Raw genomic sequence first — 17,444 nt, forward strand, 5'->3', positions numbered from 1 at the left:
GATCCAAATGCAGGCGTGTCGAGGTGTTTGGAGGGCGGATGTCTGACATCAATTCCGGGACCTGCAACGCTGGATTGATCACACAGGGTAAGTAACTCTTACCCTGGTCTTGTTCCACACAAAACTTTTTTTGCATAGCAGGGCTGCACAAGTGATTGCAGCCTTGCTATGCAAAAATACACTCCCCCATAGGACGGGTCTAGTTGATCGCACGGGCTGCAAAAAGTTGCAGCGTGCGATCAACTCGGAATGACCCCCCTAGTCAAGTATAAAATTTATTGATATAAACATCACAATAAGTATCCACGTGGCTACCATGTGGTTGGGCAGAGGGTGCTCTGACAAAGATATATGAAAAAAATCACAAAAAATGAAAAAACACACATGAAATGAGAAACATTTGTGGCAGTGAAATTATAATTACTATATATATATATATATATATGTCATGTACTTCACAATAGATCCCATAGCATCCAGGTTTCTCAGCTGTTATTTCAACAAATATATATATAGTGAGTGACAGCCAGTGTTGTAGGTGACTTTCAATGTTAAGTATTAGTCACTTTTTGTCACAGCTGTATTTATTATATATGTGCATAAGAGACATAAAAAAGACAAAATTACATATAATAATAAAATAGAATCTGGCAAAATAACTAGGTTGTAGGATATCAAAATTAAATTACCCTGTAATAGTACTGTTATTGGTCATTGATATGTGATATCCAACAAATTTGCTTGACCGCACAAATCACAGATGGATATATATATAAATATTAAATTATCATATAGTTATTATTTAATAACTAATAGGATTTTGATAAAGTATACTATTGTACCTTAGAGCAGTGGTTCTCAACCTCGGTCCTCAAATACCCCCAACAGTTCATGTTTTCCAGGTCACCTAGCAGTTGAACAGGTGTATTCATTCCTCACTGACACATTATAAAAGACCCACAAATGGAGCAAATAATTTCACTTGCAATCCTGTGAGGAGACCTGGAAAACATGAACTGTTGGGGGTACTTGAGGACCGAGGTTGAGAACCACTGACTTAGAGGATAAGTAATGATGGTATACCTGTGATAATGTGCACTATATATGTGTTTAAGTGTCAGTGTGGGCCTTCTAATATGCATATTTCCCCAGTTGTAGTTAAGTAGATTGGAAAAGATGGCTCACTTAACTCCTGTTCTGCATTTACTGCCTGCCCTTCTGTTCCTAAGAACAGTGAACGGGTAGGTGAGATTACAGAGAACCAGGTCTAAAATTAGTGAAAATATAGTATAGTGCAGGGGCTCTGCTGTTGAGCCTGTGGCCAGTGGACCCCTCTGGTGGGAACACCAGTGCAGGGGGTGTGTCCTGGTCCAGGTCCAATGAGAGTCCCCTAGAAAAAGTATGCAGAGATGTAGAACTATAGTAGTGCACAAAAGGTATCAGTCAAGCAGATGGTAGGGATTCAAATAAAAGTATAATAACTTTTCAGAGGACTTGTGTCGTGTGCTGTTCCGGTCCTGTGCCCAGGACCTGGAACCTCCAAACTTGGAAGCGCGTTTCGCCGGGTTGGCTTGTTCACCAAGTGTATTTGGAGGTGCCCAGAGGCTGCTTTTATACCTAAAGAATTGACCTAAATTGTGGGGAGTGGACAGGAAATTGGTCCAGTCCAAATGGAAGTGCTTGAGAGTAGTTTATCCTATGGATAGCAATATGTATCATCCTATTACAGGATAAGGTGCCCAGGACCTGGAACCTCCAAACTTGGAAGCGCGTTTCGCCGGGTTGGCTTGTTCACCAAGTGTATTTGGAGGTGCCCAGAGGCTGCTTTTATACCTAAAGAATTGACATAAATTGTGGGGAGTGGACAGGAAATTGGTCCAGTCCAAATGGAAGTGCTTGAGAGTAGTTTATCCTATGGATAGCAATATGTATCATCCTATTACAGGATAAGGTATTTGACTGATGGGATAGCCGGCCAATGAGGTGTATTATATGGTTTGATTGATAGGTGTTAGATCCAGTGAGGGTAGAAAGGATGGCGTAGTTGGAAGGATTAACATATACAAATCTATATACTTTTAACGATATCAAAACATAAGGTTAAACCGGGGATCCCTTTGTTTTGATGTGCAGGCACTGTTATATTGGTGTGGTGTGCCGATGATTTGTATGTTTATTTCAGGTGTGTTTTTTTGTCTTTGTCAGATCACCCTCTGCCCAACCACATGGTAGCCACATGGATAATAATTTTTTATGTATATCAATAAACTTTATACCTGACTATATCTTGTCATTTCTTTGAAGCGTGCCCCAACAAAAAGAGTCTTCTTTTTCTCTTTTTCTTTGTTACTGTAAACAATTTATAGTTTACAGGGCTCCACTCCTAGCTATGATAAATAGGCCTCTTACTGTACAGTATGTCTTGGTGGCTTTTCCACATGTTTTATTAATGCCTTCCTAATGACTACAAAGTTATTCCGAACACATAATAGCATAAAAATGATGATAGTCATTGTAGCTGTTAAAGATCAACGCGGCACTATGGCTACAATGGGCACTATTGCTACTGAGTGCCTTTCCAGAATGACACATCAAAGCCATCAGCTTTGCATAGAAGTGCACAGGAGAACTTTCAATGTACAGCCTTTTCATAATAGACAGCTATGTTCACAGCAAAGCATTGTGTGATGCTTTGTGGGGTCAGCAAGTAACATTGAATCAGCCCGAATATGTTTGTAATGGGTGAATGCACTACCACCCCAACATGGTTTCAGTATGCTGGAATCCATTTGAATTTGAGCCCAACCAATCAGTGGTTCCCATTTCAAAAAGGCTCAATTGGAGAGCCAATCACTGCTCACTGTGAGCTCAGACGATATTGGCTTGCCGCCATCCATTTGAAGACTGGAACAGAAGGCTCCAGAAGTGCTGAGTCCTGGGAGGGAGCCACACGTCAGATTAAATGCTCCAGAAACCCAGAGGGTGTTCCTCCTCAGCTGTAGTACTCTAGAAGACCTGAGTCTACAGAGGGTTCCAAAGAAGCCTTAATAGATGACTGGTGAGTGTTCACTGGTTTAACCAAGAATAAATCAGGACTGATTCATCTGTAGATGGCAAAAGTTGAAGGATCTACATGAGGCTTTTGTACTCTTTTTCACTAGACCACCAGTAGCTCAGGTGGGTGCACATAATCTGGGCTTTTGGCTCTTCTCACTAGGTTCATGGTGCTGAGAACCTCCAGGCACTAAGCCCATGCTACAGTATAAGGCCAGACACCAGGCTTGTGCCCCTGAGTAACAATGAGTGCTAGGCCCATACGGCAGATTAGTTTAGTGACTAAACATTAGGTACTAAATTCCAGCTCTCTCACCAGTGGTACTCATTGTGCAGTGGTTGTCCTTCCATCACACCACACTGAGCCAACAGGGGAAATTCACCACCAGAGTATTAACAGAGGACACAGAGAGTAATGTAGCTGCCCAGTAAACACTCTAATTAGGTCACTCTCTATTCCCAGCTGGATAATACTCCCCCAAGACGTTATTTTGTAAATTAGATAGAATGTTCTGCATAGGTCAGAAAAGAAAATTTAAGTGTAAATTGCTTATGTCAGTGTGATAATATTATGGTCATTGTGCTGTTTATTGCTGTTGCTGGAGATTTGAGTGTGAGTTCAGGAATCAGTTTAGTAAACCACATCTCAGTTGTAAACTGTTAACATTGTTCCCTCTAGACCAGCTGTAGCTATGGACAAAGTGTCAATAAGTTCTTGTGTAGTGAGGTGGCTCAAAGTAGTGATTCGATTCGTTAGTAGTGTGGGTGGGGGCACTTACTGGTGCAGTCAAGCTGACAGGAATTATTACTGTGTTAAATAATGTTTTCTCTTTTTTCATCCCATTTTTACCTTGGCCCACTTGGAACAATGTGAACAAATATGCACACTCTACATTTCTCCTCCGTTATGCACAGGCAGAAGTGGTGGAACTGGGGGACTGAGGCCTTCAGGCCAGTGATTATCATTCACTACCCAGGGTGAAGAGCACAGTCATAAACTTGTTCTCCCAATTAATTCACATAATTCCTAATAAAGTTTCCGCTTCCCTTTAGCCTTATGAAGCTGTGATATTATACCTAGACAGGGCCGTTTCTTGGGGCAGGCGAGCAGTGCAACCGCACTGGGCGCCCGCCGCGGCACTAACTGTGGCTCCCTGCTTCCCACTCCTATTTCTCCCCGAGTAACCCGCTCGGGGGGCGGAGTTTCACGGAATGACGCGGTTGCATCGTTACGTCACGACGCAACCCCGTCACTCCGCGAAACCCCCCCCCCCCCCCCCCGAGCGGAGTACAGAGGGGGATCCAAGTTAGGAAGAGGGAAAGGCCGGCGCGAGGAGCGACTGGTGAGGCGGGCCAAAGAGTGGTAATCGCCTCTGTAAGTATTCTCTCTCTCTCTCTCTCTCTCTCTCTCAATGTGTAAAATGGGGACACCTGCCGTAATGTGTGAAATGGGGACTCTTGCCTGCCGTAGTGTGGGGATTTAATGTATCAAGGGCATTGCGGTTTGGGGCTTAATATGGTAGAATTTTTTTCCCTGTGGTGGTCGTGATCTGTTGGAGCAGGGTCAAAAACTGGATTGTGAGGTAGTCTTTTCAGACAAGGCCATGCCCATTTAAATGAGACCACACCCATTTAGATGAGGCCACGCCCCCTTGTCGGGTGCACACGCAAGTTTTTTTTTTTTAATCTAGGTGTGTGTGGGGGTGGGGCACATTTTTTTATGTCATGGGGGGGCGCATTTTTAAATCTCGCACTGGGAGCCAAATTGGCTAGAAACAGCCCTGTACCTAGACCAGTGGTTACCTGTCTCCTTGATGTACCCAGCATACATGTGACAAATTAGCCAGTTTTGGAATACTTTACATACTGTGATATGTTACATCTGGTACCAAGGCCTGCATCAGGTACAGTAGCTAGACATTTCTGCACATTTCATGCATGGCAACACAATGTAGATGTAGCGCAACCATATCAAACTCAAAATCCCAACTGGGCCGAATTATCAAGGTCTAAGTCTTGTGTGGGCTGCAAGAAAAAGAAAGAGTCTTATATGTCTTATATATCAGTGTGAGCTGACAGCTGTGTTATTCCCCCTCATATATCACTGTACAGACCCACTCTCCCCTTTAATATCTAATAATAAAAATTCCACTTATCAGTGTGAGCTAAGAGCTGTGTTATTCTCCCTCATATTTCACTGTACGGTCGCCTCTCCCCTATATAATAATACCACATATCAGCGTGTGCCTGGGGTTGTGTTATTCCCCCTCATATATCACTGTGCGGTCCCCTCTCCCCTCTCCCCTATATAATAATTATTCCCCCTCATATAGCAATCACTGTACGGACCCCTCTCCTCTTACTTTAATATATATATATATATATATATATATATATATATATAACAATAGCTTTAAAGATCTCTGTTGGTGAGACTCATACTCACAGTCTTCAGAGTCTGCATGAGCACTCTTTCCTCTCAGGGAGGCTTCTCTCCTCCCTCCTCACAGGAGACATGTGATCTAACATCATTTCTGAAGGCAGGGCAGGTGGGTAAGCCCGCCCTGAACCCAGCCTCCTACCCTCTTGCAGCAGCCATGACTGGGTGAGGTGGGAAGTGCAGACAAGTGGAGCAGACAGGGGCGCCCGGAAGAGGATGTAGTGTGGGCGTATGGAGGCAGACTCGGTTAACTCGTTCCTGCCCGAGTTAACTCGCTGCATAAGGACCCCTGCAGGCAGGCAGCATAATGATCCCTGCTCATGGGCTGCAAAAGGATGCGGCCCGCGGACTGCGAGTTTGACACCCCTGGTGTAGAGCATACCTTCCAACCTGATTTTGTCAGACAGTCCCGCTTTTTGGGCACTGTCCAGCTGTACATTAGAGATGAGCGGGTTCGGTTTCTCTGAATCCGAACCCGCCAGAACTTCATGTTTTTTTTCACGGGTCCGAGCGACTCGGATCTTCCCGCCTTGCTCGGTTAACCCGAGCGCGCCCGAACGTCATCATGACGCTGTCGGATTCTCGCGAGGCTCGGATTCTATCGCGAGACTCGGATTCTATATAAGGAGCCGCGCGTCGCCGCCATTTTCACACGTGCATTGAGATTGATAGGGAGAGGACGTGGCTGGCGTCCTCTCCATTTAGATTATAAGAGACTGAGAGAGATTTACTGGAGCTGACTAGGAGGAGTACTGTTACTGTAGAAGTGTAGAGACTGAGTGGAGAGAGTTTACTAGTGAGGACAGTGCAGTTTACTTTATAATCCGTTCTCTGCCTGAAAAAAGCGATACACAGCACACAGTGACTCAGTCACATACCATATCTGTGTGCACTGCTCAGGCTCAGGCCAGTGTGCTGCATCATCTATTATCTATCTATATATAATATTATATATATCTGTCTGACTGCTCAGCTCACACAGCTTATAATTGTGGGGGAGACTGGGGAGCACTACTGCAGTGCCAGTTATAGGTTATAGCAGGAGCCAGGAGTACATAATATATTATATAGTGAGTGACCACCAGACACACAGTGCAGTTTATTTAATATATCCGTTCTCTGCCTGAAAAAAGCGATACACACAGTGACTCAGTCAGTCACATACCATATCTGTGTGCACTGCTCAGGCTCAGGCCAGTGTGCTGCATCATCTATATATATTATATATCTGTCTGACTGCTCAGCTCACACAGCTTATAATTGTGGGGGAGACTGGGGAGCACTACTGCAGTGCCAGTTATAGGTTATAGCAGGAGCCAGGAGTACATAATATTATATTAAAATTAAACAGTGCACACTTTTGCTGCAGGAGTGCCACTGCCAGTGTGACTAGTGACCAGTGACCTGACCACCAGTATATATAATATTAGTAGTATACTATCTCTTTATCAACCAGTCTATATTAGCAGCAGACACAGTACAGTGCGGTAGTTCACGGCTGTGGCTACCTCTGTGTCGGCACTCGGCAGCCCGTCCATAATTGTATATACCACCTAACCGTGTTTTTTTTTTCTTTCTTTATACATACATACTAGTTACGAGTATACTATCTCTTTATCAACCAGTCTATATATTAGCAGCAGACACAGTACAGTGCGGTAGTTCACGGCTGTGGCTACCTCTGTGTCGGCACTCGGCAGCCCGTCCATAATTGTATATACCACCTAACCGTGGTTTTTTTTTCTTTCTTTATAGTCATACTAGTTACGAGTATACTATCTCTTTATCAACCAGTCTATATATTAGCAGCAGACACAGTACAGTGCGGTAGTTCACGGCTGTGGCTACCTCTGTGTCGGCACTCGGCAGCCCGTCCATAATTGTATATACCACCTAACCGTGGTTTTTTTTTCTTTCTTTATACATACATACTAGTTACGAGTATACTATCTCTTTATCAACCAGTCTATATTAGCAGCAGACACAGTACAGTGCGGTAGTTCACGGCTGTGGCTACCTCTGTGTCGGCACTCGGCAGCCCGTCCATAATTGTATACTAGTATCCAATCCATCCATCTCCATTGTTTACCTGAGGTGCCTTTTAGTTGTGCCTATTAAAATATGGAGAACAAAAATGTTGAGGTTCCAAAATTAGGGAAAGATCAAGATCCACTTCCACCTCGTGCTGAAGCTGCTGCCACTAGTCATGGCCGAGACGATGAAATGCCAGCAACGTCGTCTGCCAAGGCCGATGCCCAATGTCATAGTACAGAGCATGTCAAATCCAAAACACCAAATATCAGTAAAAAAAGGACTCCAAAACCTAAAATAAAATTGTCGGAGGAGAAGCGTAAACTTGCCAATATGCCATTTACCACACGGAGTGGCAAGGAACGGCTGAGGCCCTGGCCTATGTTCATGGCTAGTGGTTCAGCTTCACATGAGGATGGAAGCACTCAGCCTCTCGCTAGAAAAATGAAAAGACTCAAGCTGGCAAAAGCAGCACAGCAAAGAACTGTGCATTCTTCGAAATCCCAAATCCACAAGGAGAGTCCAATTGTGTCGGTTGCGATGCCTGACCTTCCCAACACTGGACGTGAAGAGCATGCGCCTTCCACCATTTGCACGCCCCCTGCAAGTGCTGGAAGGAGCACCCGCAGTCCAGTTCCTGATAGTTAGATTGAAGATGTCAGTGTTGAAGTACACCAGGATGAGGAGGATATGGGTGTTGCTGGCGCTGGGGAGGAAATTGACCAGGAGGATTCTGATGGTGAGGTGGTTTGTTTAAGTCAGGCACCCGGGGAGACACCTGTTGTCCGTGGGAGGAATATGGCCGTTGACATGCCAGGTGAAAATACCAAAAAAATCAGCTCTTCGGTGTGGAGGTATTTCACCAGAAATGCGGACAACAGGTGTCAAGCCGTGTGTTCCCTTTGTCAAGCTGTAATAAGTAGGGGTAAGGACGTTAACCACCTCGGAACATCCTCCCTTATACGTCACCTGCAGCGCATTCATAATAAGTCAGTGACAAGTTCAAAAACTTTGGGTGACGGCGGAAGCAGTCCACTGACCAGTAAATCCCTTCCTCTTGTAACCAAGCTCACGCAAACCACCCCACCAACTCCCTCAGTGTCAATTTCCTCCTTCCCCAGGAATGCCAATAGTCCTGCAGGCCATGTCACTGGCAAGTCTGACGAGTCCTCTCCTGCCTGGGATTCCTCCGATGCATCCTTGCGTGTAACGCCTACTGCTGCTGGCGCTGCTGTTGTTGCCGCTGGGAGTCGATGGTCATCCCAGAGGGGAAGTCGTAAGCCCACTTGTACTACTTCCAGTAAGCAATTGACTGTTCAACAGTCCTTTGCGAGGAAGATGAAATATCACAGCAGTCATCCTACTGCAAAGTGGATAACTGAGGCCTTGGCATCCTGGGTGGTGAGAAACGTGGTTCCGGTATCCATCATTACTGCAGAGCCAACTAGAGACTTGTTGGAGGTACTGTGTCCCCGGTACCAAATACCATCTAGGTTCCATTTCTCTAGGCAGGCGATACCGAAAATGTACACAGACCTCAGAAAAAGAGTCACCAGTGTCCTAAAAAATGCAGCTGTACCCAATGTCCACTTAACCACGGACATGTGGACAAGTGGAGCAGGGCAGGGTCAGGACTATATGACTGTGACAGCCCACTGGGTAGATGTATGGACTCCCGCCGCAAGAACAGCAGCGGCGGCACCAGTAGCAGCATCTCGCAAACGCCAACTCTTTCCTAGGCAGGCTACGCTTTGTATCACCGGTTTCCAGAATACGCACACAGCTGAAAACCTCTTACGGCAACTGAGGAAGATCATCGCGGAATGGCTTACCCCAATTGGACTCTCCTGTGGATTTGTGGCATCGGACAACGCCAGCAATATTGTGTGTGCATTAAATATGGGCAAATTCCAGCACGTCCCATGTTTTGCACATACCTTGAATTTGGTGGTGCAGAATTTTTTAAAAAACGACAGGGGCGTGCAAGAGATGCTGTCGGTGGCCAGAAAAATTGCGGGACACTTTCGGCGTACAGGCACCACGTACAGAAGACTGGAGCACCACCAAAAACTACTGAACCTGCCCTGCCATCATCTGAAGCAAGAAGTGGTAACGAGGTGGAATTCAACCCTCTATATGCTTCAGAGGTTGGAGGAGCAGCAAAAGGCCATTCAAGCCTATACAATTGAGCACGATATAGGAGGTGGAATGCACCTGTCTCAAGTGCAGTGGAGAATGATTTCAACGTTGTGCAAGGTTCTGATGCCCTTTGAACTTGCCACACGTGAAGTCAGTTCAGACACTGCCAGCCTGAGTCAGGTCATTCCCCTCATCAGGCTTTTGCAGAAGAAGCTGGAGGCATTGAAGAAGGAGCTAAAAGGGAGCGATTCCGCTAGGCATGTGGGACTTGTGGATGCAGCCCTTAATTCGCTTAACAAGGATTCACGGGTGGTCAATCTGTTGAAATCAGAGCACTACATTTTGGCCACCGTGCTCGATCCTAGATTTAAAGCCTACCTTGGATCTCTCTTTCCGGCAGACACAAGTCTGCTGGGGTGCAAAGACCTGCTGGTGACAAAATTGTCAAGTCAAGCGGAACGCGACCTGTCAACATCTCCTCCTTCACATTCTCCCGCAACTGGGGGTGCGAGGAAAAGGCTCAGAATTCCGAGCCCACCCGCTGGCGGTGATGCAGGGCAGTCTGGAGCGACTGCTGATGCTGACATCTGGTCCGGACTGAAGGACCTGACAACGATTACGGACATGTCGTCTACTGTCACTGCATATGATTCTCTCAACATTGATAGAATGGTGGAGGATTATATGAGTGACCGCATCCAAGTAGGCACGTCACACAGTCCGTACTTATACTGGCAGGAAAAAGAGGCAATTTGGAGGCCCTTGCACAAACTGGCTTTATTCTACCTAAGTTGCCCTCCCACAAGTGTGTACTCCGAAAGAGTGTTTAGTGCCGCCGCTCACCTTGTCAGCAATCGGCGTACGAGGTTACATCCAGAAAATGTGGAGAAGATGATGTTCATTAAAATGAATTATAATCAATTCCTCCGCGGAGACATTGACCAGCAGCAATTGCCTCCACAAAGTACACAGGGAGCTGAGATGGTGGATTCCAGTGGGGACGAATTGATAATCTGTGAGGAGGGGGATGTACACGGTGATATATCGGAGGGTGAAGATGAGGTGGACATCTTGCCTCTGTAGAGCCAGTTTGTGCAAGGAGAGATTAATTGCTTCTTTTTTGGGGGGGGTCCAAACCAACCCGTCATATCAGTCACAGTCGTGTGGCAGACCCTGTCACTGAAATGATGGGTTGGTTAAAGTGTGCATGTCCTGTTTTGTTTATACAACATAAGGGTGGGTGGGAGGGCCCAAGGACAATTCCATCTTGCACCTCTTTTTTCTTTTCTTTTTCTTTGCATCATGTGCTGATTGGGGAGGGTTTTTTGGAAGGGACATCCTGCGTGACACTGCAGTGCCACTCCTAGATGGGCCCGGTGTTTGTGTCGGCCACTAGGGTCGCTAATCTTACTCACACAGTCAGCTACCTCATTGCGCCTCTTTTTTTCTTTGCGTCATGTGCTGTTTGGGGAGGGTTTTTTGGAAGGGACATCCTGCGTGACACTGCAGTGCCACTCCTAGATGGGCCCGGTGTTTGTGTCGGCCACTTGGGTCGCTAATCTTACTCACACAGCTACCTCATTGCGCCTCTTTTTTTCTTTGCGTCATGTGCTGTTTGGGGAGGGTTTTTTGGAAGGGCCCTCCTGCGTGACACTGCAGTGCCACTCCTAGATGGGCCCGGTGTTTGTGTCGGCCACTAGGGTCGCTAATCTTACTCACACAGCTACCTCATTGCGCCTCTTTTTTTCTTTGCGTCATGTGCTGTTTGGGGAGGGTTTTTTGGAAGGGACATCCTGCGTGACACTGCAGTGCCACTCCTAGATGGGCCCGGTGTTTGTGTCGGCCACTAGGGTCGCTTATCTTACTCACACAGCGACCTCGGTGCAAATTTTAGGACTAAAAATAATATTGTGAGGTGTGAGGTATTCAGAATAGACTGAAAATGAGTGTAAATTATGGTTTTTGAGGTTAATAATACTTTGGGATCAAAATGACCCCCAAATTCTATGATTTAAGCTGTTTTTTAGTGTTTTTTGAAAAAAACACCCAAATCCAAAACACACCCGAATCCGACAAAAAAAATTCGGTGAGGTTTTGCCAAAACGCGTTCGAACCCAAAACACGGCCGCGGAACCGAACCCAAAACCAAAACACAAAACCCGAAAAATTTCAGGCGCTCGTGTACATGTGTGAACCACAATGTCCCTTGAGGAGGTGAAAAAGGTTGGGAGGTCTCCCTTTCACCTACTGCTCTGCCTAGAATGCCCACTACATCCATACACTACAGAAGGACTAGGGGCAGCCCTGCAGCTCAGGAAGCATTGGGCTTATCCTCAACGTGACAAAAAACGGGGGCCTGATGCACTGCTACACCCCCGTACCACAGGGTCATGCCCCCGCATCAATAGACCACACACCTTTTTCATGCACATACAGTATCTTCGGTGCATGCACAGTGTCCCTCTCCCCACTAGGATAATGTTGGGAGGTATGGTAGGGCAAGAGTTTGGTCCCTTTGTATTAGAAGTGAAATCCCTTTGTCTCCACTCTATTTAATTTTTCCATTTTAACCAGGATTTAAATAATGTACTATTACAGGTGTAGTGAAGGCCTCTGTTGAACATACCATGTAGCATGATCACAAGAGATCTCAGGCACATTGTAGGTTAATAGAGTCCTGCAGAAAGTACTGCATTGCAGCCAAATACAGACTGGCGCTGACGGCTCAGCACAGCTCTCTGGAAAAAAAAATTAGAATACGAGTTTTTCTTCTAACCCATCAAACGGAATGTGCAGAGAACATAAAAACATGAAGCCAATTACAATCACAAAACCTATTTCCTCCCTTCTCTAGTGTTGTTGTATTTTTTTTTTTTTTTTAAATGTATAAAGAGGAATTTATTAACGGTTTCTCGACATGGCAGTTTATTATGTAAATTGATTCTGTATAATGAAATCATGGGGCCATTTATTAAACTTACAACTGCCGTAATTATAAGCCTTTCACTGCCAATACCACGTCCAGGACTGACTGACAGATGGCAAGGAATGCCCGCTCGTTGGTAGCGAGAAGGTTTCTTAATTATCTCATTATTTCAACAAGTCATTGGTATTTTCGCCTGACACGTGGGATATGAGAGTAGGTTCGGATGGAATTTTATTAATACTGTATAAGAGTTTCGGAATATACTGAACAAAAGCCAATAGCATCCTTCAAGCTGGAGCGTTTATGTCCACTGTATTTCCTCCCCCATGGTTATTAAGAGAAATTACAGGAAGCAAAGTAATTAAAGGCGCAGTTTAGGAAATCACTTTGTCCTCCCCCATCCACAAATGAATATTTTAAACTGCTCAGAGATGAGTTTCTAGTAGCTGCTAAGTGATGAATAACACCATTAATATTCTTTACCACTGTTTAAAATTAAAAGCAGCATTGATTAGGCAAGAAAATACAAAACTGAAATTTTTTCCACAACAGCAGTTTTGTACTTAAATGCATATTTATTGCAAATGGGTTTTAAAGAGCTAGGCTGCTACTGTATTTTGTTGTTGTTATTATTACTATAACTATTATGCACACCCCGCACCCAGTTTTACAATACTCACCCCACCGGAGTCCCGCGTCAACAGCATCAGGGCTGCTCAAATCACCAGGAATATAGCCTGGTGTCCATTTTTTCTGTGTTTTGCACATACGCTGTAGAGAAATTGTTGGGAAAATGCCAACCACGCAATTTTCCTGGAGACCTGTGCATGCGCTAGAGTCTGCTATGCTCCTAGTGCTCAGAGTCTACTGCTTTGCCTGCTAAACAGAAGGGAGCCTGGGCAGAGACTGTACACAGGCCCCCCTCTCCTGCCCATCATTGCTCAGTGAAGTCCGGTCTCCATTGAGATACACGCCTTCGGAGAACGGACTTCGCTGAGCATTGAGGGGCAGGAGAGGCGTGTGCTGTGCTCTCCTCCCCTCACACAGCAGTGGCAACAACAAAAGTAGTGGTGAGCAGCACGGGGAGGGGGGGGGGATATGCACTGTGGGGAATTTGTGTTTCTGTTACTGTAGAGCATTTGTGTATCTGGCACTGTGGGGCATATGCGTATTTGGCCCTGTGGGGCATATGTGTATCTGGCACTGTGGGAGCATATCAGGCACTGTAGGAGCATATCTGGCACTGCTGGGGCATATGTGTATCTGGCACATATCTGTATCTGGCACTGTAGGGACATATGTGTATCTGGCACTGTGGGGGCATATCTGGCACTGTGGGGACATATGTCTGTCTGGCACTGTGGGGGCATATCTGGCACCGTGAGGGCATATGTATGATATTTGGTACTGTGGGGGCATATGTGTATCTGGCCCCCATTTTAATTGGCTTCGCCCCATGTGGCATGTGGCCACACCCATTTTTGGGCATGTGCACCGTATGTACTACATCAGTCCCTGCATCATTGTACCTTACAGTCTAAATTCCCTAACACACACACACACACACACACACACACACACACACACACACACACTTACTGCCGTATGCCTGATTTAAGGCTATGAGATAAATTAGCTACAGGGTGCATATTTGCATGTCAACAAACTATGGGCTTGATTCACATTTGTAAGTAAAGCAAAAGACCAAGCAACTGGGCAAAATCATGCGGGACAGATGTAACATGCCGAGAGATTTAGATGTGGGATGGTTATATTTTTTCTGTGCCGGGTAAATACTAGAGATGAGCGGGTTCGGTTCCTCGGAATCCGAACCCCCCCGAACTTCAGCCTTTTTACACGGGTCCGAGGCAGACTCGGATCTTCCCGCCTTGCTCGGCTAACCCGAGCGCGCCCGAACGTCATCATCCCGCTGTCGGATTCTCGCAAGGCTCGTATTCTATCGCGAGACTCGGATTCTATATAAGGAGCCGCGCGTCGCCGCCATTTTCACACGTGCATTGAGATTGATAGGGAGAGGACGTGGCTGGCGTCCTCTCCGTTTAGATAGAGAGTGAGACACTTGATTTACTAGTAATTTAATTTTAGTAATTTTGGGGAGCATTAGGAGTACTCAGAGAGTGCAGAGTTTTGCTGATAGTTATACTAGTGACCACCAGTTTTATTTATTATTTAAAATCCGTTCTTTGCCTGAAAAAAAACGATACACAGTCACATACCATATCTGTGCTCAGCCTCAGTGTGCTGCATGATAATATCATCTATGTATATCTGACTGTGCTGAGTGCTCACTGCTCACACAGCTTAATTGTGGGGGAGACTGGGGAGCAGTTATAGCAGGAGTACATAACAGTGCACACTTTTGCTGCCAGTGTGACTGACCAGTGACCACTGACCACCAGTATATTGTCTGCCTGAAAAAGTTAAACACTCGTGTGGTGTTTTTTTTTTTTATTCTATAAACGCATTCTGCTGACAGACAGTGTCCAGCAGGTCCGTCATTCATTATATTATAATATATACCTGCAGTAGTGATATATATATATTTTTTATATCATTATCATCCAGTCTATACTAGCAGATGCAGTACGGTAGTCCACGGCTGTAGCTACCTCTGTGTCGGCAGTGCTCGTCCATAATTGTATACCTACCTGTGGTGGGGTTTTTTTTTCTATCTTCTTCATACTAGTAGTTTAGGAGTCTGCTGCTGACAGTGTCCAGCAGGTCCGTCATTATATAATATATACCTGTCCTGCAGTAGTGATATATATATTTTTTATATCATTATCATCCAGTCTTTACTAGCAGACGCAGTACGGTAGTCCACGGCTGTAGCTACCTCTGTGTCGGCAGTGCTCGTCCATAATTGTATACCTACCTGTGGTGGTTTTTTTTTTCTATCTTCTTCATACTAGTAGTTTAGGAGTCTGCTGCTGACAGTGTCCAGCAGGTCCGTCATTATATAATATATACCTGTCCTGCAGTAGTGATATATATATATTTTTTATATCATTATCATCCAGTCTATACTAGCAGACGCAGTACGGTAGTCCACGGCTGTAGCTACCTCTGTGTCGGCAGTGCTCGTCCATAATTGTATACCTACCTGTGGTGGTTTTTTTTTTCTATCTTCATACTAGTAGTTTAGGAGTCTGCTGCTGACAGTGTCCAGCAGGTCCGTCATTATATAATATATACCTGTCCTGCAGTAGTGATATATATATATTTTTTATATCATTATCATCCAGTCTATACTAGCAGACGCAGTACGGTAGTCCACGGCTGTAGCTACCTCTGTGTCGGCAGTCACTCATCATCCATAAGTATACTAGTATCCATCCATCTCCATTGTTTACCTGAGGTGCCTTTTAGTTGTGCCTATTAAAATATGGAGAACAAAAATGTTGAGGTTCCAAAAATAGGGAAAGATCAAGATCGACTTCCACCTCGTGCTGAAGCTGCTGCCACTAGTCATGGCCGAGACGATGAAATGCCATCAACGTCGTCTGCCAAGGCCGATGCCCAATGTCATAGTACAGAGCATGTAAAATCCAAAACACCAAATATCAGTAAAAAAAGGACTCAAAAATCTAAAATAAAATCGTCGTCGGAGAAGCGTAAACTTGCCAATATGCCATTTACCACACGGAGTGGCAAGGAACGGCTGAGGCCCTGGCCTATGTTCATGGCTAGTGGTTCAGCTTCACATGAGGATGGAAGCACTCAGCCTCTCGCTAGAAAAATGAAAAGACTTAAGCTGGCAAAAGCACAGCAAAGAACTGTGCGTTCTTCGAAATCACAAATCCACAAGGAGAGTCCAATTGTGTCGGTTGCGATGCCTGACCTTCCCAACACTGGACGTGAAGAGCATGCGCCTTCCACCATTTGCACGCCCCCTGCAAGTGCTGGAAGGAGCACCCGCAGTCCAGTTCCTGATAGTCAGATTGAAGATGTCAGTGTTGAAGTACACCAGGATGAGGAGGATATGGGTGTTGCTGGCGCTGGGGAGGAAATTGTCCAGGAGGATTCTGATGGTGAGGTGGTTGGTTTAAGTCAGGCACCCGGGGAGACACCTGTTGTCCGTGGGAGGAATATGGCCATTGACATGCCTGGTGAAAATACCAAAAAAATCAGCTCTTCGGTGTGGAAGTATTTCAACAGAAATGCGGACAACATTTGTCAAGCCGTGTGTTGCCTTTGTCAAGCTGTAATAAGTAGGGGTAAGGACGTTAACCACCTCGGAACATCCTCCCTTATACGTCACCTGCAGCGCATTCATCATAAGTCAGTGACAAGTTCAAAAACTTTGGGCGACAGCGGAAGCAGTCCACTGACCAGTAAATCCCTTCCTCTTGTAACCAAGCTCACGCAAACCACCCCACCAACTCCCTCAGTGTCAATTTCCTCCTTCCCCAGGAATGCCAATAGTCCTGCAGGCCATGTCACTGGCAATTCTGACGAGTCCTCTCCTGCCTGGGATTCCTCCGATTCATCCTTGCGTGTAACGCCTACTGCTGCTGGCGCTGCTGTTGTTGCTGCTGGGAGTCGATGGTCATCCCAGAGGGGAAGTCGTAAGACCACTTTTACTACTTCCGCCAAGCAATTGACTGTCCAACAGTCCTTTGCGAGGAAGATGAAATATCACAGCAGTCATCCTGCTGCAAAGCGGATAACTGAGGCCTTGGCATCCTGGGCGGTGAGAAACGTGGTTCCGGTATCCATCATTACTGCAGAGCCAACTATAGACTTGTTTGAGGTACTGTGTCCCCGGTACCAAATACGATCTAGGCTCCATTTCTCTAGGCAGGCGATACCGAAAATGTACACAGACCTCAG

This window comes from Pseudophryne corroboree, chromosome 6, assembly GCF_028390025.1.
Source record: "Pseudophryne corroboree isolate aPseCor3 chromosome 6, aPseCor3.hap2, whole genome shotgun sequence".
Taxonomy (NCBI): Eukaryota; Metazoa; Chordata; class Amphibia; order Anura; family Myobatrachidae; genus Pseudophryne; species Pseudophryne corroboree.